The following is a 26,797-nucleotide window of genomic DNA, read 5'->3' on the forward strand; positions in this document are numbered from 1 at the left end:
CCCCCCCCCCCCGCTGCCAGGCCCCCACACCACCAGCCTCCCAACTTTGATTGCCTGATGCACTTTCCTTGCCTTCCACATGAGGGCGCCCAAGCACCATTTTAGCTCCCGACCTGCAGGTACTGGAGTCGAAAAGAGAAGGAGGGATGACCATTATGCCTTGAGTAAGTACATCAATGTTTTTTATACATCCTTTATATCGTGCTATTCTTGTTAAAATTACAAAGTCGAATGGTTAAGGTAAGCGAGGAATGTTCTGGAAAATGCTCAGGTAAATGTCATGGACGTTTTTTGCAATACCAAGGAGAAGCAATCGTTATATTAGGAATTACACACCCATTAATCACTTTCGTAACACTATGTAGGGATTGTTATTATATTCATCACTAAATTGTTGTCAGAATTGTGAAAAAGAGTGACTGAATCTGATCGCATCAAGTGTGTAAACATGCGTCTATACTGTGACACTGATATCACGTTACTAGCCTGACATATGAATGAAATTTTGATTCGGGGCCTGAGGCATGATAAAAATCAAATAAAATATCACATTAAATATGTTAATTTTATTGGATTCTGTATTTGGCATCTTGTTTGCTCCTTGCTTTTTTAATTTGGGCCATCACACGCAGCCTCTCCACAAGATCATGGATGATGTAAATGCGACGGTTCCGAGATGAGCTGTTTTCCGAGGCGTAACACCATTAGATACTCGTACTCCGAGACTCTTCAAGAGTGCTACAAAGGTCGCCGGAATGATAATAAGCGGCTTTCGATAGGCCTCAACGTCCTGGCATGAGGCGCTTGCCTGAGTCATGCTCTGCACGTGTGCGTGGGTGTTTGTGTATTTTTATAATACGTGTCGAGAAGCAGACATGATTTGCTTGCCCAAATTGCTAACCCTGATGGATGCGTTACGACACATGATGTGTTTGTCAACGTCACAACTGAGCCTGTTTAGTCTTATTATACTAATCTGATGTATGAACTTCAGGAAAAAAAACGTCTTACAAAATTAGAAGCTGAGGAGCAGGCAGAATTGTTGTGTTTAATCTTGTGTCCACCGAGGAATTAATCTTCTTTTGTAAGGCCTTAACATGTCAGAAAACTCTCAGGTTTTGCACAAGCGTTTATGCAATCGGTGAAAATCCACATTAGAGAGGCTGTATATTTTTTTTTCCAGAGTTTTAGTCTTCCACATGCTTTAAATACATTCAAACATTTTATTGAGGCACACTTAAACTCTTTAAAGTACACTTTTTAAAGTGTTCCTTTGCGCCTGTTCCTGCTTTCTTGCTGTCAAGAAATAGAAGGTTACAGTATTTGTACAACATCACTTTGAGGAAATGAAAACAAGATGCCAACCATGCTGGCTTCAATTTGTTAGTGTCACTCGAAGCTGAATTATTTCGCTGTGAAAGTGACCCAAGAAACCAAATCTGGCATATGACTGTTACCGACAGAGAGATCTGTCATGGATGTTTTCCAGTGGGTCGTCGTGGAAGAGCTTATGTGTGAAATTGCGATTTTTAAACTAGTGCAATGACAAATAGATCTCTGTAGATGGCACTGTTGCATCACTTTGGATTGGAGATCAGCAGAGCTTTTGTGGAGAGGATCAAGATTAGGCAGTGATCCTTGGATTATTAATTAGAGAGAAACATCAACACGTTTAGGGACTTCACATTCCAACAGAGTACAGTATGTTTATGTATGGGCATTGCAGTCTTGAGAAAAGATGACGCCGCTCATGCAGTGAATGGTGAACGTCATGTAAGGACGTGCAACGAGCCGTGTGCTGAGTCAGGGTTGTGTCATGGCGTGTTTCATAGTTCTTATTTGTTTTCATCCGCCCCTACACACATTCCCGGCACCTCAGGTCTGCGGACCAGACATTATTAGAAGTACCAAGAACTAAACGGAGGCTCAGAGGGGATCGAGCCTTTTCTGTTGCTGGTCTCTCTCTCTGGAATGACCTCCCACTGAACATTCGGCAAGCCTCCTCGCTGCCCATCTTCAAAACCCGCCTCAAAACTCACTTGTATTCTTTGGCATTTGACTCAGCATGATTTAGATTTGTTCTTGGTTTTGCTGTTCGGTGCTTTCTACCGTCTTTATTACCGATGTGCTTTACTGTTTGTTGTATATGTTAAATTGCTCCATGTACAGCACTTTGTATGCAGCGATGGCTGTTTGAAAGTGCTCTATAAATACAGTTGAGTTGAGTTGAGTATATCTGTTCATCAAAGGTTATATTGTCATCAAAGCCCTTTCTCAGTTTTTGTTTTGTTCTTTATGTAGTCCCCCCCAAAAATTATGTAAAAATCATGTTTCTTTTCAAACGCATGAAGTGATGATATCACAACAGAAGCGAGCAGGTACGTCGTCGTGGTTTATTAGTTACGGAATGGAAGCAGACGCTTACGAATCGAACTCGCGCCAGCTATTTGCATGCCCTCCCCCACCTGAATCCAGAGTCAATTATGCGGCGCCCTCGCCTCCTGGCGTGCTCTGCTGCGGCGAGATTCAAAGCGGGAACTAATCCGAGCCGACTGGAGGTCACGGTCACACGGCGAGCCGGGTAATTGTGAGCCGCCCGATCTGGCGAGGGATCCGAGTTGACTGTCAGGCAGCCCTCGGCTCGTATCTTCAATTGGGTTCGCGTCGATCCGATGCCTCCCGTCGAGAAGAAAACATACAAAGATCTATAAAATATTTGCGGTAACTTGAAACAAACAAACAAAAAAAAAAACGTGAGTTGTGTTGTCATGGCAAGTGAGGGACTCTCAAGTCGGCCCTTAGCACACGGCGGAACCCGTTTGGTAAGGGCGCCAACGGTGAAGCACGATATGTCAGGGCTCCCCTTTAAATATGGCCGCTGTCAAACGCGTTCGGCGTGTGGGCGAAGCAACAGCTGCGCAACGTGAGCGCGTTTCGAGCCATCGCCAACGCGATGGGGTGAAATGAACCGAGAGCAGATGTTCTCATCGGTAGGTTTGCCCATCACCTTCGCTCACGGCCGCCTTCAGAGGTCAGCACGCTAATCATCGGCCTCATTAGACCCCCCCGTCACCCAAAAAGAAAAAAACTCCCACCTGGTCCTCCTGTTCCGTCATTCACCTTCAGGCCGACTGCTCGCAACTTCCTGCGCGTCCTCGTTCGTTGCAAACTCCAAAAATCTCACGTCCATGGCAGTTGCTCGCTTATTGGCGCGTGTCCATCGTCAAAATCAAAAGAGTAAGCGTGAAGTTCTCCCAAGCGCAGTCGTCCTAAAAAGTCTTTGACGACGGTAACGTTTCCAAATATTTTCTGGAAGAAACAAACATTGCATTGACAAGACAGCAAACTTGTTGATGAATCAGCTCCGAGCGACCAAGATGGAAACAATTGGTGTGTACTACATAAATTAGCTTGTTTAGGAATTTAAATCCATGCAAGGGATTCATTTTAATGCATTTCCATCCACGTCAATGGCGAAAGTCCTGAGTTACGCACGAACAAATTAATAGTCCCCTGTCTCCAGGCACCAACTGCAAACAAACCACTTGGCTTTGCCGCCAATGTTTCAAATCAAGTATGATTGACTTGTCGCGAAGCGATGTCAACGCTGTCGGATGTGAGAACCGGAGCAAAGTAGCCCCCGGAGACGCACGTTTGCGCACCCGAAAAAGGGGAAAAGAATCATCAGAGCGAGCGAGCGCTGATAAACATCACGCGCTCTCCGAGGGAAGCCGGCAGACAAAGACGGATCGGCCTTATCGTCCGAAACGGCAAACACGCGTGACAGCTTGATTTAAGAAGTCCTGAGATAATTAACACCTCGCCCGCCACGGTGGGCTGACAGCAAAGGACGAATGACGACGCCGGCCGGCCGCCCGGCCGGCTGCGCCGCAACAGCGACAAAAGCACACAAAGGCCTCATTTCACCGCATTGTTTTCGTTTCAAGGCTTTGACAATGTTATGCTGCCGGTATCCACACTCGGTAGTTGCCATTGTCTCGGTCCAATTACAACGTGCGCTAAATGTTTCATGTTTCAAACAATCGACAAACCAGGTTTTTACCCACAGCTTTGGCGTCACAAACACGAATGTATCTTTCCAGAGCCATTGGGGGAACCGTGCCACCATGGTTAGATTCATTCTGCATTCTGTGATCAAGCTCGCTATAGCAAACCAATTTTCGCAAATGAAATGAATTGAAATGCCATTTAGCCCCCCCAACAGCCCAAAATCATCACAATTTCGCGAGCCCTTGGCCATGAATTGTGGTCCACAGCAGCACCTTGTGAGTCTTCTCATTTTGTATTTGTGTGTGTGATTATTTTTGCCAGAAGTGCAGCGATGACACCGGCTTTCTTTGCCCACATGCGAGGGCATTCCAGTAGCTTCATACTTCCATTTTTTTTTTTTTTTATTCTCACCTGACTCGAGCGTTGTTCTATCTAAAGCTTGCTCATGACTCAAATTTTGCAGAATGTTGTCCAAAAAAATGGACCCAGCAATGTCTCTTAACTCAAACCACTCGTAAGTTGCAAAAATCGCAAAGACGATCGGTAAAGTTGTTCAAAACTCTCTAAACAAAGAAAAGAAGTTTGAAATTTCTTTCTTTTAAGTGGACGACTGCTTTTAAAGCTGCTATTGTATATTGGAAAGTGGGACAAAGTAAGCGCAAAAAAAGAAACAAACAAAAGGCAGTAAGGAAGAAAGCAAGGGAAAAGGAGAATCAAGTATCAAGTACAACTTTATTGTCATTCAGGCCAATCACGAAGGCCAGAAGGAAGAAAAGGAAACACAGACAGCGTGCTGGGTGTGTGGTTACGACGACTGCCTCACACTTGCAGAGTCTCCGGTTCTCATCCTTGCTTTGGATGGATGCAAAAAAAAAAAAGAGACAAAAAAGTAATGAGGAAGGAGAGAAGAACAAGAATGTCGGTCGGAGGGGAAGAAAGCTAACAAGCGAAGAAATAAATTACTCGTGGAAAAGAATGGAAGCCAAAAAGAAGAGGTTTTAGATCGTTGCCTTCGTCGTCACGGATATTTTTGACCAAGGCAAAAGGAATACTTTTGATTGGGATCAACTAAAATAATTAAGGTTTTGAAAGCAAAAATAAATATTTAATTGTAACAAGAACACCCCCCCCCCCCGCCCTCAGTGTGGAGGAGTCTCGTTAGAAACATGTCACGATAGGGCGGAATCAAATGTTGTCATTATTTCTTTGGTTAGACTGTTGTTTTATATTTTATTTTATTCAACGTTTCAGCAAATATGTTCATGATCTCCCGATTGCATTCTTTGCGGTGAATCCAAAGGGGCCCAGTGGCTGCTTTTCTCCCCGAAAGCAGCAGCAAGTCTGTGCTCCAAATGCACGAAGGAAGCCATGCGTTTGTGTTGTGAAGTTCCTTCATCCCCAGGCCGATGAGCCGAGGAGATAACGCAAAGGAGAAAGAAAAGCAAAGAAAAGAAGCAAGCAAAGCAGACTTTAGCTGAGCTCGGGTTTCTGGTTGCCATGATGAATCGGCGGCGACTTATTACGGCGTGGCGATATAATCTCAGCCCCCGCCTCCATAAATCGCCAGCTGCCTCTCTTCTTTTAAATTTATTACACACAGCAAAAACTTTTAGTGCTGCCTCGGACACTCGCTGATGTTTATTTAGGGGCGGGCCTACAGGGGGTTAGCCATCGTTTCCAAGTGTGCACATTGTTTGCTTGATACGCCGCTAATTGGATGGCGGGTGGCGCAGGCCCTCCTCGGAGGATCCAGGTAAGCGCCAATTATGACATTTGTGGCTTCCACACGCTGACCCACCGGCGGAAACATTACTTGTGTGATTACACTTCATCTGCAGCGGAGCTCGGTGGGCCGCAGAGCGCGTCTCCTCGCAATAACATCCCGCTGCCGCCGGCCCGCCGTAATAACGGGCTCTTGGAGGACTTTTGACACCAGAGGAAATCACTGCTGCTAACATGAAAGGAAACGAAAAGGAAATTGAGACTTTCGACTGTGGAAAACCTTTTGATTCAGCCATGAAGACTCTTCAGATGCCCAAATCTGTTCTAGTTGTTGATGGGTTCTTTTGTGGTCGTGAGTTCAAGATTATTGAGGCAAGTTCACAATTTAGATCAACAAATTCTAATTGGAGAGAGAAAAAAACATTTTTTCTGCAATCAGAGGTGGAGAGATCAACCATTAATCGATTCAACAGCGAAGCAATCATCAGCTTAATCGATAATTATTTTTGATTATTTAACTTAGACAAAAACAGTGCTCTGCCGTCATCTTGTGGCATCTTGGGGTTAAGGAACAATGTTGAAGTGAGTTGAGGAGTTTCATTTTTCTACCCTATTGTGGGTGCCCACCATCATTTTGTCTAACAAAAGTCTGCTAGCTTAATGCTAACATATAATGTGAAACGGCGTAAAAGGCTTGACGGATATTAGCATCAACGTTACGGTCGTTCTAAAACGTAAACAACCCAAGCTTTGTCAAAAGTCCGCGAGCTTAATGCTAACATATAATGTGAAACGCCGTAAAAGACTTGACGGATATTAACATCAACGTTACGGTCGTTCTAAAACGTAAACAACCCAAACTTTGTAATCGTGCTTTAATTCGTAAAGCGGTCTCCTCCTGCATGATCGCTTCCCTCGAGGTGGAATTATTTTGCAATCAGGCCAACCAGTGAAAAGATCGCCACATAATTTTTCACCTCTTTTCAAATCCGACAGCTTTTATTAGCCTCGCACTGCACAAGAGCGCGGATGAGAAGCCGAGAAAGCGCTTTGCAGGAGAAGTCCATTACTGACTCTGCGTATCATTTCCTATCTCCAATAACGGCCTCTTTCTCCTGTGTCCTAATTTGCCGTGTTGGGGGGATTGCTTGTTTTCCCGGCGTAATAGGCCATGCGGACGAGTAATGGCCGCATTGCTGCATAGTTGCATCCTTTCTCATCTCATTATTCTTAGCTGCCGCGTGCCAGGCCACGTCCGCGCTTCACGCTGGTCAAATGGCTGCCGACGCCGCTTCCTCCTGGCGGGAGTCAGGGATGAATGCCTCATCTCCGGGGAGACGGAATCTAGACCAAAGCCCTCCTCTGCACCGACCTCCTCGTTAAATTGGCACATTAAATCTCTCGTTTGTGTAGCCTTTCATGAATATTCATCTGATTTTGCTTTAGTTTGACCTCGTCAAACCTCTCGCAGGCCCCGTGTGCCGTGCGCTGCACCTTTCATTTCGCAGAGCAGCGCCGGAGTGACCAGTAGGGGCTGCTCTCCACTTCATTTCTTCTTGGCTAATCTCATATAAGTGGTCCCCAGTGGCTGTGAGGTTTTAAGATACCGGAGTGAAGACACTGTACAGAAAAGTGTCTTTCTGTCAGTCTGCTGCACTTGGGGTGTGGTTTGATTCACTTGAACTGAACACAGACTCAGACAAAAAAAATGCCACTCCAAAAACCTGGGACCAAAGACAAAATTCAAAAAGTTAAGTACCAGAGACATGAACCAAGGACGCGGACCAAAAAAAATGAGTACCAAATACATAGACCATTGACCCGCACCAAAAAGTAAGCACCGCAGGCATGTACCAAAAACAAAGTACTGCACACAAGGACCAGAGACATGGACCAAAAAGAAAGTACCAAAGACATGGACCAAAAGAACGTACCAGTAACACGGACCAAACAGAACACACCAGAGACACGGAGTAAGGACATGGAGCAAAAGACAAGTAACCAAAGACAAAGACCAGAGACACGGACCAAAGCGAAAGCACCACAGGCGCGTACCAAAAACCAAGTACTGCACACATGGACCGGAGACATGGACCAAAAATACAGTACCAAAGACATGGACCAAATGAGCGTACTAGAACACGGACCAAACAGAACACACCAGTGACACGGAGTAAGGACACGGACCAAAAGACAAGTAACCAAAGACAAAGACCAGAGACACGGACCAAAAAGAAAGCACCACAGGCGAATACCAAAAACCAAGTACTGCACACATGGACCGGAGACACGGACCAAAAAATAAGTCCCAAAGACACAGACCAGAGACACAGAAAGTACCATCGGCGAGTACCAAAAACCAAATACCCGCAGAGCATCAAAGTCTGGGTCCAAAGAGCAATACCATGAAACATCCCCAATTGTCTCGGCAGACCTCATCTTTCCGCTTTTTTGAAGTCCACCACGGTCCACACAATGCTCCAGTCAGACCTCCGGTTCATGTTTTGTTCGTTTTTTGTTTTTTTTCTTCCCTCAACACCGAATTGTTCACCATCGCCTTCAAGTTGGCCTGTGACACGGTGCCGTTTCCCTGGCGACTATGTTGAAAAGCATGCGCCCGAAGCTCGTTTCCGTTCCTGTAAGCATGCAGACGCGGTCGTCGTGACCTTGCCGCTCGATCTAAATGACACCTATTGGCCCTCGGTGAGATTCGCCGGGGTAATTTTAGGCCAAATGGGCTGAAACGATAAGGCGCTCTACACTTAACTGATGCGGTGCATTCCCATGTGCTGATATTGCCGCTTGTTAGCCGAGCCCGGAGGAAGCGCCTTATTCAAAGGGAACATGTTTGCCGCTACCTTGCTGGCTCACGTCTTTATAATGGATCTTCCTCTCGCCAGCCATGCGATGGGGCAGCAGGAACGTGCCGGAATCCCGTGTTCCGACATAAATCACGCAAACTCTGCTCAACTCTCGGCTAAATGATTCATTTATCAGCTCTGCTGTGTGCCGTTGTGTGGCTCCTTTTGTTTGAAATGTTGGTTTCACGCCTATGGTAGGGTAGTAAGAAATGTTTGGGATCGGGGGTGTTGAAGCAGGGTTTCAAGAATGAGTTTGGGTTTCAAATAAGGGTTGATTGAAAGTCACAGTTGCAATTACACACCCCTGTTTTGGTCTCGAAGTAGTATTTCAAGTCAAGGTCACGACCCCTTGGTGACCTGCTGGTATTAGTCATTCCGCGATGTTAGGCTCCGCCTCTGGCGGTCAGCAGGGATGATACAGAACGACAGTTACGGATGTAACTATGGTTCTTTGAATCCCAAATGACTGCCAGGATGTCCTGTCACCCGGAATCCTCATGTTCGCACGAGAAGATTGGCACTGGCTCTTATAGCCACCCCAGGTCATAAAGGGGTCACGAATGAGGTTGGTGGTATGCATCGTCAAAACTGCGCATGCTCATTCTGTGTCGTTAGAAACTGGCTTTAGCGGTCAGAAAGGGATTCATAGAACCGTAGCTCGATACGTAACTGTCGTTTTAAGTTAGTGATCGGGTATCAAATATGGGTTAGGGTTTCAAATGAGTGTGCCAGGTCAGGGTTAGTATTTCAAAACGGGGTGTGGGTTAAAATCCAGGGTATGGGCTTTCAATTACAAAGTTAAGCATTTTGGGCTCTTAAATTAGGGTTTCAAAACAGCTTCTGCATTTATTTCAAAAGTAGCGTCTCCAGACAGGATTAGCGTTTTAAATTCGGGCTTCTCGAGAGGGTTTCAAAGTAGGGTCTCATTTTCAAGTTAGGGGTGTTAGGGTTCAGAAAGTAGGGTTTCAAGACAGAACAAATGTTTCAAATGAAAGATCCAAGAGAGGTTTAGGGATTGAAATTACAGTCCCAACAAAGGACTAGGATTTAAAACGAGCGTTTCTAGGTAGATTTCAAAATAAGTTAGGGTTTAATGTTTAGCATTTCAAAGTTTCAAATCAGGGTTATGGTTTCAAAGTGTTTGAAATCAGGATTTCAAACTTGGGTAAGGGTTTAAAAATTAAGGAGGTCCAAGCCAAGGATTTCAAGGTCGGCTTTACAGAGCTGTGGTTCGGGTTTCAAGCCAGGGTTAGGAGAGATCATTGCAGAGTTTTCCTTTGTATGGTCATAGTGTGATTTATCCGTTCTCAGGTTGCCTGGCTGAGAAAGTATGACAGGAACTAAATGAGCACATCATGCGGCATGTCACTTTCACAGCCGTTGTGCAAATGTAAAAGGTGTCACCGTGCCAAACTCGCGGCCGACCGCCCGCCTTCGCTTTTGTCTTCCGCGCTCATCCAGATCGGCTCGAGGCTGGCCGGACGACGCCACGCGGCCATCGGGCGACGCTGCGGCCGATGCCTTCCGGGCCGTCCTGGGATCGCCGCGCGCCGTCCTTCCACTTCAAAGCCGCGCCCACGCAGGCCGAAGGCCGAATGCCGTGTCATTATTTTCGGCGTCCGGCGGCCAGCAAGCTGTTCAAAAGGTGATTTTCATACTGGTGACAAGTGTCGTGCTTAAATTAGAGGCCCGTCGCATGAAACTTTAATGGGTTGTAAGCATCACACGCAGCAGAATTGGGTCACTTTGCCACCAAACGACGGCGGATCAAAAATACAGCTGCTCTTGGCTAATGTTCGTGGAGGGATGATGGGAAGCCGAAATGAGTCAAAATATCATCACAACAAGCAGTAAAGAAGGAAGGCCGCAGTCAAACTTTTTCCAGCAAATACCACCTCAAAAAAGTTACGGAAATTAACCGGTGACAGTAAATGGTTGGACTCCAGTTGATCAAAATAAACACCCACACCAGGAGTTTGCCGCCCAACCTTAGCTTGAAATGAAAGGTGTTTAGATCAAGCGTTAGTGTTTCAAATTAGGCTCTTGAGACTGCTGACTCAAGTGTGCTTACACATTTCCCATCCATTGAAGAACCACCGAGCATCTGAAATGCACTTGTTTCCTGTTTCATCCTAAAACCAACAAGGCGAGCTACCTTCTCCCCAAAGTGCCAGCCTCGCTTTGTGAGCAGCCCCAACTCGGCTTATCGTTTATTACGGAGGCGGCGCGATCAATAGCCAATCAGGTGCATTTGCTTCTCCTCCACTTGCTGATTGCCTCCTTTTAATGTTTTCTCGCCGCAGCGCCGGCACAACATGCGGCGCAAGAGCTCATTTGGCGGCTTTGTTGTCCACACACGCCCGCTGCGACAAGAACACCCCGACCCACGCCGCAGATCACCTCAGCAAAAAAAATTCTCCTGACTCAAATTACAATAGAGAGATAATTGAACGAATGATACATTAACCCTTTCAGGGACAGCGGTAACTACAGTGGGCAGTTTAGCACGTTGACAGGTTACAGGCTGCATGAAAGGGTTAGATATAGGTTCAATTTCAAGAGTATTATTCGAAACTCACTTTCAAGACGAAAATATAGTCAATGCAAATTTAAAACTGAAATAAATACAGAAATACTGTAAAGCTCGATCGAAAAAATATGAATACAGTATAGAAATAAACTTAAACTCAATGTAGACGTAAACTATAGGTAGCTCAAATATAGAAGAAATATATACATTCAAAGTAGACAGAAATCTAAATTCGATCCGGAAACAAGTCTTTTTCCACCTAGCTTTAAATATGAATTCAGTGTAGACATATTAAAATGGATACAAAATCAACGTTAGAATACCGTATTTGCCGCACTAAAAGGCGCACCTAAAACCCTCCATTTTCTCAAGCCTTCTCCATCCCTCTATGTTAACATAGCACCAGTGCAGATTTCCTGGGGAAAAAAAAAAGCACTGGGACATATGCGGGGGGCCTCCTCGTGGCATCTTTTACCCCCCGACTGAAACTCCCCCGGGGGCCAGCGCATCTGCTGAGCCTCCTTCACAAGGTCGCGCCTCCTCCTTCACACCACTTTTCAAATCACCTTTCTTTCCAGCACAACACATACTCGCGTGGCCAGCACGCATGCTGGCGTCAAATGGAAATGCTTCTTGCAAATGTGCGTATGAGTTTCTGCGCGTTTCTGTGTGTGCATCTGTGCACGCAACAGGTGAAATAAGCCGAGCCGTGCTAGCGGAGGGAATGAGGTGAAGGACAAACCGGAGGGTGATTCACTTTGACTTTCGCAAGCCTGCTGGCCTACTTTGAATGCTGCCATGAGGGTGCACTTGCACTCGTGCGCACGCACACACGCACGCGCACTCATGCACTCCAGTTGCTTCAGATGAACTGGCACAGTTAAGGCGTTTACTGCCTTGATGAAAAGAGCTGCACTTGAACTTGACGACAGTATGTTTGAGTTCGTGTGTGGGATAATGAGAGTGGATCACATCCGGTCAGGGGACCAAAGAGGCGGAGCTAGACAGTGCAGCGTGCTGATTGGTTGGTGGTCTGGTACTCGAGAAGGAAGTTAGAGTATGCTTCGCAACATATTTGGGGTTTTTTTGTACGGCTTGCAGAGGTAACGAAGCAGCATCCACCTGTGCAGGGTTGTCCTTTCTGCTCCCCGACTTAGCATGAATGCTAATGCTACAATGCTAACGCTACATGAAACAATTCGGCGATGACATGACATTTTGACTTTGTGTGGTTTTAAATTAGAGGAAGGTCGTGAGTGTGAGGACCAAAGTGGAGATTTGTACAAGAGGCTGACGAAGTCGCTCGTCAGCTGAAGAATGTCTTTCGCGTGTCACCCTGGGGGAGGCCTGTCGTCTCCACAAGAAATAGCGCTCCCAATTAAGTCAAGGCGTCCTGCACATAAACTCGGACTACATCATAAAGGCTTGTGCTGGGCAGGCACTTTGCTTTTTATGCCGCGTCGCAATGTTGGACACCTGACATGGGATGCGGTGCAAGTGTAGTACTCAAGTACTCATTAGCTCTACTTAAAAGGCAATTGAACTGGTTTGATGGCGTGAGGTTTCGGCGTGAGAGCAGATGTGATGTTCATTTTGCTCGACAGATGCAGTTACTTGTGTAAATACAGATTGCTAAAAGTATTGATTCAATTCCTTGACATTTTTTTGGTTTATTTTTTGAGTACTCGTCAAAAGGCATAAGAAAAATAGATGCTCAGGCAGTGTGCAGATACCTGATAAATCTCCTGCAGCACAGTAACCAAATATTTGTACTGTGTTACTTCCCAGCACTGGCACAGTGGAGTGTGTGGGGGTGAGGGGTGCGCTTGCGGCTGATTAGCTCCCAAATGAAGACTCGTTAAAGGTCCCTCCAGATCATCATGCCAGCGCTTGTTGATGCAAATCCAAAGCGACGCGTCCGTAATTGTCGCACATTCCTCAATTGGCGTGACGGTGGCCTGTTAAAACCTGGATCACGCCACCGACACATTCGTTAGGCCCTTTCACATGGCCAGTCAAAGCCAAATTTTCTCCACGTGGGCCCGACATGTAACGAGAGGTTTTCTACTTTGATTTTTGGAGTTGTCCCAACCGATGGGTTTTGAGTTACTAGCAAAGTTTTACAAGTTTGGGATTTTTCATTCTAGTTTTTTTTTTTTTTTTTTGGACTTTGATTTGTCAAATTCCCCTAATTTTTATTCATTTTTTTGAGTGGGTTTGTTTTTTTCGAAAATGCTTTGTTTTGGTGTAGTTTTAATAGTTTTAGTATTAGTTTTATTTTGTATTTTTTTTCCTATGTGCAGGGTTGACAAAACATAGATGCCTTTATGGACAGTTACACAGAGCCAGGCCGACGTAAAAACTGTCAAAATTATTATTTAAAAAGAGAAAACAAAGGATATTTTGGCACTTAAAACTTGAAATGTTTTTGTTTTTTTATTTTTTTTTAGAAACACTCATATTTATTTTAGTTCGTTGAATCCAAAATCTTTTCAATTTTAGTTGTCGTGATTTCCATCATTTTCATTAACTACAGTAACCTTGGATACAAGCCAGAGCTTATTTCTGTATTTATTTTGGGGAGTTGACTGCAAATGCTAGGCCTCTAGCTCCAGCGGTTTTGTGTGACGCACGCTGTTGTCGGTGTCCGGCGAAGAATGGAAGGTCGTCCATGTGGCGCTGACAAGTGAGTTTCGACGGTAGGAGAGCTCTCCAAGCCTCTGCCGCCTCCTTCCCCGCCCGCTCGTTGCTCCCGTGACCTTGTCATCGGCCGGCGTCCCTCGGCGCGCCGCCATGTCCCACTTTCACGTCCCGCGTCATTTAGCACTTTGCCGCCGTCGAGACTATTTATTTCCACACTCGGACGGCTGGCAGATTGAGAGTTCAGTGCGTGGATCTGGGTTCCCTCCACCGAGGATCACATCCTCTACGGCCAAATGGTATTTGTGTGTGTGTGTGTGTGTGTGTGTGTGTGTGTGTGTGCGTGTCTGTGTGTTTGTGTGTTTGTGTGTGTGTGTGTTTATGTTTATGTTTGTGTCTGTGCATCTAATCACTGCAGGCCAAACACAAGTTGAAAATGGGAGATCCAAACATCATCTCGCCCTTTTTCAATATCTTTGGCCTCCCAGTGTCACTTGTTGTGCCCTGGTGTGTCCCTAATGACTGCCAATGCTTCCCCGTGACTCCTGAGAACCTCTTCTCGATGTCTCCCAGTGATTCACGACACCTCAAGACGCCATTTTGGATCCGGGCTGCCGAGCAGGACTTTGATGGAATTGGTGCACGTTGTCGTGAATATAGGTTTACGACCGATTGTTTCATCGAGATTCAGAGAAAAAGAAGGAAAAAAAAACCCGTGACGTCATCATCCATCATCCTTGCCTGTTGATCACTAAAACTTTTCCAGTGAGTCCGTCAAAGCCAACCGTAAAGTTACTCGGAAACCGTGATTATGTCACTAGAATGATAAAGTGCTCAGCAGCATTAAGCAATATTTTCTTTTCTCCTTCCATCCGACACTTTGAGTGCGCTGCGTCACACTTCGGCTTTCAACCGCATTTGATCGATTTCTTCTGTATGCCGTTGTAGAATTTCTTGAGTAGAGGAATCATTTCTTGAGCTCATAGACTGTCTTTTTCTTTTTTCGGCTTTATACAAGGAGCAAAGCGCAGAAATATTCCCGTTCGAAATGGGCGTCACCTCGTTTCCCAGGACACGATTTATGGACCATTTCATAATAGGTGGTGGGATATACTTTTGCTGCTCGCAAGCACTTGATGAAAACCAGACATCCATGTTGTCGATGGGTGCCATGTCAATGCCACGTGTACTTTTTATGCAAACGGTAGAGAAAACAGTCCTTTAGGACAGGGGTCCCCAACCGCCGGTCCGCGGACCGGTACCGGTCCGCAGGGCATTTGGTACCGGGCCGCACAGAAAGAACTTGCCTTATTTCCGTTTTATTTATTTCGGAATACGAAAGATGTTTTATTTTGAAAAATTACCGGATTCTCCGTTACATCCGTGCGTGTCACGCTTGACTCACGTCAAGCCACACTTCTCGGTCACGTGACCGATGATGCTCAAAAACAAAACGCTGAAGCCCGCAAAATGAGTAAAAAAGCTGCTTGGAGATCGCAAATGACGGCGGCCTTAAAAGTACGTACGAAGTAGACTAGACATAAACCACACACTTGAGGTGTCATTGTCTCCTATTACCCCGAGATGGGACTGTGATTGCAGAAAATCAAGCTCGGGGCTGTGGTGAGTCATCATTTTCATGCACTTTGAATTTGCGTTGTATCGTATTTTGAAGGCATTACACATTACCATAGCGATAAGAGTGTTGCGACCAGATTAGACGCTCCTTGTGTTTATTATTATATTTCGAAAACACCACAGTTTTCATGCAGCTCATACCATATTATTTTGTTGTATTAATCCGCCACACCTTAAATGCCGGTCCCTGAAAATATTGTCTGACTTAAACCGGTCCGTGGGGCAAAAAAGATTGGGGACCCCTGCTTTAGGACACCTGTGTATATAGTAAATAATACAATAAGATATTTCCCATCACATCTGCCATTTTTTTCAGCATTTGTTTGGTCTTCTAGCATCCTTCATCTTTGACTTTGATTGCTCTTGTCTAAGTTACGCTTGCGGTGCGTCTCAGGTCACTTGTCGCACCACCTTTATTATTAATTCATTTATCTTTTCAGCTTTCTCTCTCCCCTTCAGTAGCGTTGCACACAGTTGTGTTGTGAACAATAGCACGCGCTGAAAGAGGTGAGTAAGAATTCATCCGAATATCTCTTATTAATGGAGCGCTGCACAACTCAAAGACAAACATCAAATGTATTATTTTTTAGAATTTTAGATTGTTTTCACCCCAAATAATTGAAACATTAAGGTGAGAATGCAGTCCAATGGATAGGATCACAATTCTCAGGAGTCACAAGTTGGTCGACTTCATGCGACACAGAAAGGAAGCAGTTGTAAAAACGAGACAAAAGTTAAACGGATTGTCGCAATTTGTCGCTGCGAAATCACTCACCAAATCAGAACGTGAGCACTTTCGTAGGCGTCAGTCGTTGTCCGGCTCAATTGTGATGTGCAGCTAGCTAGCTACTGTATGCCGACGCAGCGTGGAACTGACAAGTCGACATCACCAGTCTGCAATAACACTCACAGCTCTAGGTCGATTAATCGCCAAATTATGTGTTTTAGTAACAACACAGGCGCCTCACTCAAGTCATTCGATAGTGGATTCGTGCAACAAACTAGAAGAGAGTGCGCAAGTTTGTTTTTCGAGATGTGCTCAGACTGAACAAGATCAACATTGAATCGGCGATCACCACCTTACCATTGTGTACCAAAAAAATCTGATGTTGTTCAATCCCTGATGCCTCCACCCTAAAAATGCATGCTTCCTTCTGGTGGCCCACCGCTGTGGCCACTTTAGAGCGCCTCGTTGTTAGTCGTGAGCTACGATGTCGGACATAATACAGCCACGGATATTTTTATCGTAGCTCAAACTTCAACCGGAACAAGCATTGTCGAATAAGTAGCATCCTTTTTTTCAGGTCAAAATATTAATTGAAGGATGACATTTGGATTTTCAATGTACAAGGACTTCCATGCTTTCCTGTCATTCACTGAGCAACTATTTAGTCATCGAAACATTGTTTTTTTGCCATCCGCTTCATATCTGTGCAGCATGGAGTCATCATAACCTGCTTTTCCAACCCAGTACCGTTGGGCTACATTCCCTAATTCCTCCTGGATTCTTTTTTTTTTCCCTGAATGTGCTTTTCAGCGCGTGTTCTTGTTTTTGCCTCCTGAGTGCACAAAGCAAACGCGTTATTAGAGCTCATCCAATGCGAGCCGGCTGACATAATGAAACCATGAAACCACTTTTTGCTGCCATTTTCTCTCCCGGGACGGAGCGGCAGTCCACATCATCACTGTGAAATCTGGCCTGCAGGAATTATTGATCACACACAGGAGAGCCAATCAGTGTCAAGCGTGCGTGTGTGCGCATGCACGTGCATAATTAAACTGGAGCATCAGTAGCATGGCTGCAAGTCACCAAAATGTTTTCCCACACCTGTAATGGAGCACATTTGCCATTTGATTATTTGAAATCTGCAGGAGGTTGCAGAAAATCCAAACGTCATGAATTTGCTGCATAAAACGTTGGTAGCTCTAATGTACACCCAGTGAGAGAGCCCAGCTCATTTGGCGAAATACTATTCCAAACTCCATTTTACAAGCCCCAATTAAATGATACAAATTTGTGGTTTAATCAGTTGAAATTCATTTCATTTAAATTGGTTCAATTTAAATTCACTGGTGAGAAACAACTAAGTCCAAATACTTTATTCGGATACTCAAGTATTTACATTTTTAATCTGTTCTTCGGTAGATGTAAATAGACAAAGGAAAAGTCAAGTACACTTTTCAAGTTTTGTCGTAGAGGTATTTGTCTGAGCTTTTTCAAGGCTCATTTTAGATACTTGGAGATTTTTATTGATTTATTAACATATTTTTAAATCATTCAAATTTGTCAGGGTTGTTCACGCTCTTCTGCGGTGTGTCAATTTAAAAAAAAAAAATATATATATATATGTCTCACCCCTCGGGTGGTTTCCATCCCTCATTCAGCTCGGGTCCTCTACCAGAGGCCAGGAAGCTTGAGGGTTCTGCGCAGTATCCTTGCTGTTCCCAGCTTGTCGTAAATGTGCTGTCTTCTATCTTAATTTAATAATTAAAGCATGTACTTTTTACTTTTATTTAAGTAAAGGACTTCAATTAGTACTTACGTGTGTGTGTGTGTGTGTGTGTGTGTGTGTGTGTGTGTGTGTGTGTGTGTGTGTGTGTGTGTGTGTGTGTGTTAGAACAGAGTGCGAGTACTTTTGCCACCTCTGCTTGAATCAATTATTTTTAATTTTTTTTCAACTTTAAATGTCATTTTACTGGAATCTCTTTTTTTTTTTTTTTTTTTTTTTTTTGTATTTATTCAAAAGCTGATCTAAGTAAAAAGTAAGAAGTGACCTATGCTCATGAATATTCACCCGGTCCTTGAAGGTGAAGACCCGGATCAAATCTCCTCCACGCGGAGTGTGTCCGATGGGAAGATGAAATCTTTTTGAAGCGTATTAATGATTGACTTATTCATGAGAGTCTTCCTCGGAGGACTCTTTGCTCATTTTGATTCCACATCGTACGAGGAACTGAGAGAAATTGTGATGATGCGAGAGATGCCCGTGTTGCGAGCGTGCGTACAATCGGAACGACGCTTCTTGTCATCTTATTGTGTTTTGTTGAATCTCGGGATTGGAATGGAGAGGTGTTCCTAATGAAGTGTCCAATCCCATTACTAGAAGTAGGACTGGACGATCAATAGGTTCTATCAGATTATTTGATTGATTGATTGATTGATTTATATTGTTGTGGGGTGATTTATGTTTTAGCAGCTTTCTTCCTTCAAATTGTGCTCCCTCTGATGTGCGCTGCTCACACGAACAAAATGGCTGCCAACACAAACTCTCGTTTATATAAACAGTCAGTGTTGACAATGAGCAATTTTTTCCGGGCCGCTTGCAACTGTTTATTTAAAAAGTGACTCATGTTTTTAATTCCCTCTCAGAAAGAGAAAGCCCGGGGACCAGTGTACTTGGTCTCCTTTTTTTGAGTTGTTAAGTATGTCCATAAACGCCTCAGAAATGTTGATATTGCCGTAAAATCGTCAAGTTTGATACATTTTAAGGTTGTTGTTGTCACCATTTCCTCATCACCGCGGTGTAAATAAAGTCCCATGACAAAATTCACAAATACATGAAGAGATCTTGGACTTTGAATTCCTCCCTCCACATTTCTTAACTGATACAAGGCAATTCAAATTCCAACTGTTCGGCTCAGTCAGGGCACCATGAACTGCTCGCGCGGACATTCACGTTCTCAGAATTTCCGCCTTTTTCCCAGTATTCCACATTTTCCATGGCAACTTTCCCAACTCCTTGCCGACATTTCCCATTGTGATGTCTTCCACTTTTCTCGACCATTTCAAGATGATGATAAAAGGAATGTGTGTTTGCTCATCCTAGTCACCATGGCAACCATTTAGGCCCACACTTTGCCGCAATTACCTTTGGTGTCATTTCAGCTCTTTTGTTTGCTTGCGGATTCCGTAGACCACTTCATGCCTTCTTGGGTCACAAAACGCTGTCATTATAAGGCAATCTCACACACACACACACACACACACACACACACACACACACACACACACACATTTGCTGTCTAGTTATGACAATGAAACACTGTTGCTTCGCAGAGCTTTTTGTGTAGGATTATAATATTGATTGTGATGTGATTGTTCATGATGATGTTTGTGCTCCATCTGATCATTATTGCTAATCTGTTGCCACTTTTTTAGCATTGTTCCAGTCAGTTTTCGCATCAAACCTTAACTCTATCATTGCGATAGTCAGATAGCGTGACCACCAGCATGTTTCAGCACTGTGGTCATAAGTTAATGCTTTGAACTCGATTTAATTAGCACAGTTTGTCAGCTAGTACGCGTTCTTAGCATTGTGCTAATCAGCTAATGCATCAACCTTCACTTTCAGTAGTGCACTAGTTAGCTAGCAATGGTGGAGGCTCTGTTAGCTTTTCCCTTAAATAGCCTTGTGTATAATTAGCAGACTGAGTTAGTTTAGCATTTATATGTGTTTAGTGGTCAATGATCTTTTTTCCTGTTAGTAAGACTAACAAAAAAATGCTTGGGAAAAAACGTAATGACTGAATAGAGGGTTGTAATATTTAGACCATGCTCTGTATGGAGTGAACCAGACATTTATTGATGTCGAAAGTCAGTTGGAGAAGTGTGCTAAGCGTTAAGAAGCTAATAAGTATTGTTGCTGTGCGGACACAATGAAGTGGTCAGGATTGATTGGTTATTGATTTGCGGCTTAACACGCTAAACTCTTCTTGTTGTTGTCAGATGTAGTCGAAACTGTTAGCGTGCCACACACACACACACACACACACACACACACACACACACACACACACACACACAAAAGGCATCATTTAGAATTACGTCGGAAGGTTTGTGTGTTGATTATGTCTGTACAAGTGTTCGAATTATTGAAAGATTCGCCTCAGGCTTTGCCTTAACCGAAAAACATCGAGCAACAGCAGGCATAGGGGAGAAACTCAAGACGGCGCCTTCTCTTCTGCTTTGAATTAGTGTCCGAGTCGGGTGTTTAAGTTGACAGCTTATTGATTGGTGGTCAAATCAGGTGCTTAAGTTAGTTGTCTTCGTTCACTAGCTGTCTTAGGTCGTTGTCTAAGTTAGGGGTTTAAGTCAGGTGTCTACTGCTGATATGTTTCCTTGGACTACACACACAAAAAAAAAACATTTTTTTACAAACAAAACCAATGGTACAAAATGTTTTTTTTTTTTTTTTTTATGCAGATTTCCAGCTGCAAACCGTCAAGACTTGTCAAATCACATTCAATTCAAAATCAAGTGGAGGCCCACAAGTTTTCAGCAAGCCAGTCCCAAGTCCTATATTTCACTCTACCTGGATTCCTCTCCCCCACATCATTTCCATCATTTGCATTGCTCTGTGCATCGGTTCTTTGCAGACAAAGTGAAGAAGTGCAAGCGTGATGTGGAAAATGTCTGTACCGATATGATAAGCGCTCGTGTTGTTATTGTTGTTGAGTTTGAGTCAATGGGGTTGTGTAGTTATCAATTGTTTGACGTGCATCCTGAGCCACCGCAGAGCTCTCTGATATATTTACACCACCAACATAGCCAGGTATGTTGTTCATCACCCGATAACACACACACACACACACACACACACACACACACACACACACACGCACACACACAATGACCAGGGTAAATGAAGAGACAACATTTGTCTCAGCAAGCTCTAAATCAACTCTTTACATGGGGATTTAAATGGATTTGTTTAACGCTCATTAAAAATGCATCTAAAGCATTCCAATAAGTTTGGATAAATGTTCTTGTTGAATAACTGCTCTTCCGTTGGCATCCAAAAAGCCTTAAGCAGCTCAATTAGCATTCACTATATCTACCTATGCTCTCATGATTAATTTGTTCCAAAAACTGTCTGACTACAACCAAAATGTATGAGAAGCAAAGAAATATTTCCAACAGGAAATAATGTAAATCAAATTAATCTGTTCTAGAAACCCCCCCCCACATATTCACAAAAAATGTTTGTCGAGACTAACTATAATTTAACATGCAGAAAACAATGTGAAATACATAGAAATGACTATTGAAATGGATAAATCAACATTAAACATCACTTTGACCTCATTTGAACTAATATCACCATTTACCTCAATAACATGAGTGACAAGCCATTGTCAGATAGCCAGGCGCCACTCACGTATCAGTCTTCATTTTGGTTTCACTTCCCCTCGTCACCAACGCATTCAACCCATTTAAGATCCAAAGAAATCAAAGCGTGGGCAAACAGGAGGGAGAAACCTACCAAAGTAGAACGCGATTGAGAAAGAAGCACAAGGGGGCCAGAAGGAAGCAAAAACCACTTCCAAGCAGGTTGAGGAAGTCCGTGATTTGCGTGTTGCCGCAGTGTTTTTGTTCACTGCCTTGCTCTTGTGTTGTGTGTTTTTGTGCTTGTTATGTATTTTCATTCTTACATAATTCAATTTCAAAACAATAAAAAAGGGAAAAGGGACAAATGTCCCTCTGCGGGCTGTGGGCAATTAAAGTCATAAAACGACAACGACGACTTGACGTGATGACTGGTTGGCTTCATGGTTGCAGCAAAATCATCTTGTTTATGCTCTTCTTATTCCCTTCCAGTCTGCGGACGTTCCTCCTCTTCTCTGCTTCCAGCTTCTTCAGAACTCCTTTTACATGAAGACTTTGAACACGCCAAAACACGAAAGATATCATCAAACATCACGAGAGGTGAGAACATATCTTTTATTCCTCTGATGCCAAGTTGCAGCTGGGAGATTTTCTTTTGAAGGAAGGCATAACAATCACACTTGAACGGTGTCCTGTTTCAGCTTCTTCAAAAGGATGATATTCGCCCTTCTCGAAAGAATCGTAATCGACTGGATTTGTGACGATTACACGCATTATCGTGGTTTTAGCTTTTCGGAAAACTTCCTCCCAGGGTCCAATCATCGTGAAAAAACATTGCATCATTATCATCCCGACAGTCAGCTGCACACATTTTGTAGTGCGATACACAAGCGAATTGTTTTCCAGTTTTCTTTTGCTCTCCGCTTCACGTCAGCAAGATGCCACCTCGCCCTTTATTGATTGGTCGTCAGGGGCAGAGGGACTATGTCAGAGGCGACTTGCCTCGGGCTGCCTTTCCCGGTGTGAGCTGGAACAACAAGCACAACGAGAGCCAGTGTCGAGCGGCCCCCATCCTCCCAGGACGCCGCGGGCCAAACAACAAATAATGGCTAAACGCGCTTAATGAGGACAAACGGAGTGGCGTGAGTGATGTGTCCTCAGGCCGGCACAGCTGCTAACACGCTAGCGTGTAATTGGTCGCCTTGAAAGCCGTCATTAGCCCGCCGTTGTTGCGCTTTTTTTCTCCCCAAAAAACAAACGCCGCTCATCAGGCTGAAAGAAATAAATGACAAAATGCTCTCATCCCGTTGATCGTTGCATAAAGTCTTTTTTTTTTTTCTTTGATGGCAAATTGCATATTTAAAATGGAAACATGGAACTGGTAAAAAAAAAAAAAAAACGGCAATGGAAACACGAACATGGTTAAAATAAAAATTAAAAATGACATTAAAGGATGGAAAAATATACTTGAACTAAAATGAATAAATGGATATATAAATCCAGTGAGCCCCCATTTATCAAGAGCAAACATTTGCAATATGGAGAGACCCTATCTTTGAAACAACACAGTGCTACCTTGAGATACAAGTTGAATTTGTTCCCTGACAAGAACGTGTGCTAGCTTTATGCGAACATGCAACCTGAAACATCATGAACGATTAACGGACAGTAATCAGAATACTTCTAACAACCGCTACTTACCGCACAGCGAGCAGCAACACCTTTGTCACTCCCGCATGAAGTGCACCATAAAACTCGCGCATGTAACAAAAAACAGGCTCACCAAAGTCCGCTAGCTCCATGCTAACATAGCATGTGAAATGCCATAGATTGGCTCGCAGCAATTAGCATCAACGTTGCGGTGATTGTAAACCTTCAAGCAAACTGCTACCTTGACACCCATGGAGCAGCAACACATATAAACATACAAAATTCTTCTTCTGTGTCGATCGAGCTCAGTGCTGCCTGGCATATTGTGGCACATCGTGGTACTACACTACACAGCGGGGATTTGACAATACTGTCAGCTGTGTCAAATAAAACATGAAACAACATCCACAAAACGCTTGCCAATTGCGTGTGTGTGTGTGTGTGTGTGTGTGTGTGTGTGTGTGTGTCATAAAAGGCCTGCTGTCAACACATGCGCACATATGCTTACAGCAGGCCTTTTATGACGTGCACACACACACACACACACACACACACACGTCGCCGTCATCATTGTTGTGTTGACCGTGAATGGTGTCCCAGAAGGTTTTCGTTGCATCGTCACTAGAGTGGGTCCTCCTGTGCTTTTGTGTGCGGCGTTTCATCAAAGTGGAGTTTTAATTTCCCCCGGCCGCACTTTGCATGCGTAACAATTGATTATTGCACGCTTTTATTCGTTTACGCTCCACTCATACACTTTGGCACTCATGAGGACTTTCACAGTCTCCTTGTTGCACTCAAAAGTGGAAGATAAATAAATAAAGAAATCACGGCAGGCTTCCGCAATGCCAAAAGTGTCTCTCTGAATCAAATCAGGACAAAGTGATTGTTTCTCTGTTGGCGGACCTCAGATCAGATTTTAATGAACGGAACACTTGACGATTACACTTTCAAACTCACTTTCGAACTTTCTTAGGTTTGCCTGTTTGCTGCGGCATACAATGAGATATTACATGTGCAACATTGTTCAGTTTTTGCGTCTATAAATGCCACTTGTTATCCAATCATTCTACTTCCTGTTTTCTTTGCTAATGTGACTGAAAAATTAGCATTGCGTTTGTGCAATATGAATGAAGAACCATAGCATAGCAGCCGTTTTGATCCACCTCAGGGGGCGGCCATTTTGCCACTCGGTTTCGCCTGAAGATGACATCACAGTTGCTCTGGGCTCAGGTCACGACCAATCATGGCTCAGCTTGCGAAAGTCAGGTGACCAAACGCAGAAAAACACCGCACTAGGCTGTGGCAATTTGTCACAAAGAAAAGGTCTTTGTTCATAATTATCTGTCATTGGGTTAGTTTAAACATTCCGTGTCAAAAACGAGCACGAGTGGAATTGATACTCTGTATCTCATACTCGTGGCTGGTGGCAAAAAAGTGGCATCGAACGTCCCGACTAAACAGTCAAAAATTGTGTTAACACCCGTGTGCCTTTGAATTAAGCGTTAATCATTTCTGATATCATTTGATGCGTTTCTGTGGAAGGATTTGCATAAATGTCGTCAATGCGTTTATTTATTCTGTCGACCAAAAACAAACAAAATGAGTCTCATCAAAATGTAAAAACGCTTTGCATGCGCGAGGAGTCTTTGCTCATTTGCATAATGTCGGGCTAAATAATTCATGCGCGGGAAGCCGAGCTCGCCGACAGGTGAGGCAGGCGAACTTTAAATCCACATACGCAAGCGTGTCAAAAAGACACAACTCCAAAAAAAAAAAAAAAAATGCTTTTTTGTTTAATCCACTCAGTCATATGTGACTTGAACTCTAATTTGAGTGTAGAAATTAAAATCACACAGCAAAGATCCATGTTTTTACACATCCATAGACAAACAAGGACTACAAATTATTCGCAGTTTTAAAAAAAACGTTTTTTTTACTCGTGCGGAGAAATATTGAACAGCAATACGTTTCAGCATTGATTCCGTATCGACCAGTGCACTTGTTTTCCTTACTAGTTAGGACAATTGAGCTCACAATAGAACGACAGGATAAGTAAAAATGTTTTTTTCCTCTCAACTGGACGTCTGCATGCTGCAAGCACTAAATGTTAACTAGTAGAATTTTAGAATGTCACTGAAGTACTAGTAGCACGCAGATGTGATCTATTGCGTGGTGTAGTTATACCAGTGCACCCCAGGCTGAATTGTCTGCCAAGAAAGTGACAAAGAGTGTGCTTGTACGTGGACACTTTGGTGTACTAGTAGGAATTCGAATACGTGCTCAAATTGCCTTCCACATCAGCGCACAAGTACAAGAAGACCGACAGCTTCTTACTAGTCACACTTTTTCCGCTGCTGCATTCCACTGTATGATATTTCTGCACACTCGGAGAACAAATTTGGCACACTAATAGGACAAGTACATTTGACTAGTGAGGCAAAATGGTGTAGTAGTTGACATCTGCGTGCACTAAATTGTCTTCACCGTGAAGACAAAGCTGGCTCAAATCATCTCATCGCCACTTCCCGACAGACGCCAAGATGACAAACAGCGTCAGTGGTCTCCCGCGTGAAGATAAAAGCGCGCGTGGGCTCAGGCGCGCCTGGCGACCCCATAAAGGTTTTGAAAGCGCAATAATGCCGTCAATGCACCTGCGAGAAAAAGATGGTGCATGACAAACTTGGTTAATGCTTTATGATGCAAACTAACTCACTAACCAACTAAATCAATGTATCATGACATCAGAAATGTGTCCTGAATGGATCGGACAACAAAATAACGGGCTACGTCAGACTAAATCATTGCAGAGTGAGATCAGACTAACTCAGTGAAACGCTAAGGAACTCAATCCAACTCGATCGCAAACTAACTCAGTGCCCCACAACCGAAATCACTGCATCGTGAGACCACAGATGAATTTAACTCTGCATCCCGACTACCAGCTCAATGCATCCCAACGACTGTCGAACAGTCACATCACATACGAACTCGGTGCATCTTAAACGAAGAACACCACCAACTAACTCGATGCGTCATGGCCATGCAAACGGACTCATGACAACACAAACTAACTCAATCACTCAGCCAATCGATCACCATAATCACAAAATAACTCAACGACTCGACTCATTGCTCGCTAACTCAATGGGTGGTGACATTACCGACGAACTCAGCCGATCACAAATGACTGGAGCTCATTAAACATCACGTAGTTCGTCCAACTCAATCCTCCCTAACATCACCAACTGACTCAATGGATCAAAATGATCTCATCAGCTAAAGAACTGAATCGTAGGTCGTCCCGAACTAACTCGTGACATCACAGACTAACTCGGCAAATCTTGACATCACTAACGGCTGTGTGTGCTCCATGTATTCTTCTCTGTCTTGTGTGTGTGTGTGTGTGTGTGTGTGTGTGTGTGTGTGTGTGTGTGTGTGTTTGCGTGTGTGCGTGCAAACGGGCTTGGACGTCGGCAGCATCTCCGTTTGACTTCTCTGCGTCCAGTCTAGAAGGAAGTGCGGGAGCGAGAGGAGCGCCGGGCATGCCGCCATGAGAGGAGAGAGGGGGAAGGCTGCGATTGGCTGGCAAACCCGTTCAGGGTGGACCCCGCCTACTGCCCGACGACAGCTGGGATAGGC

At 44.1% G+C, this 26,797-nt stretch overlaps 1 long non-coding RNA gene across 1 annotated transcript in view; it reads left to right on the forward strand.

Moving 5' to 3' along the window:
• The window catches only part of LOC109527833 (uncharacterized), a 27,492-nt gene extending 729 nt beyond the window's left edge, over positions 1-26,763 (forward strand). The window contains exons 2-4 of the long non-coding RNA XR_002170590.1: positions 21-164; positions 22,001-22,108; positions 26,664-26,763. This is a non-coding gene — a long non-coding RNA (uncharacterized LOC109527833). The remainder of the gene's footprint in view (positions 1-20; positions 165-22,000; positions 22,109-26,663) is intronic.
• The last annotated feature ends 34 nt before the right edge of the window (positions 26,764-26,797 follow it).

This window comes from Hippocampus comes, unplaced genomic scaffold (assembly GCF_001891065.2).
Source record: "Hippocampus comes isolate QL1 unplaced genomic scaffold, H_comes_QL1_v1.1 scaffold326, whole genome shotgun sequence".
Lineage (NCBI taxonomy): Eukaryota > Metazoa > Chordata > Actinopteri > Syngnathiformes > Syngnathidae > Hippocampus > Hippocampus comes.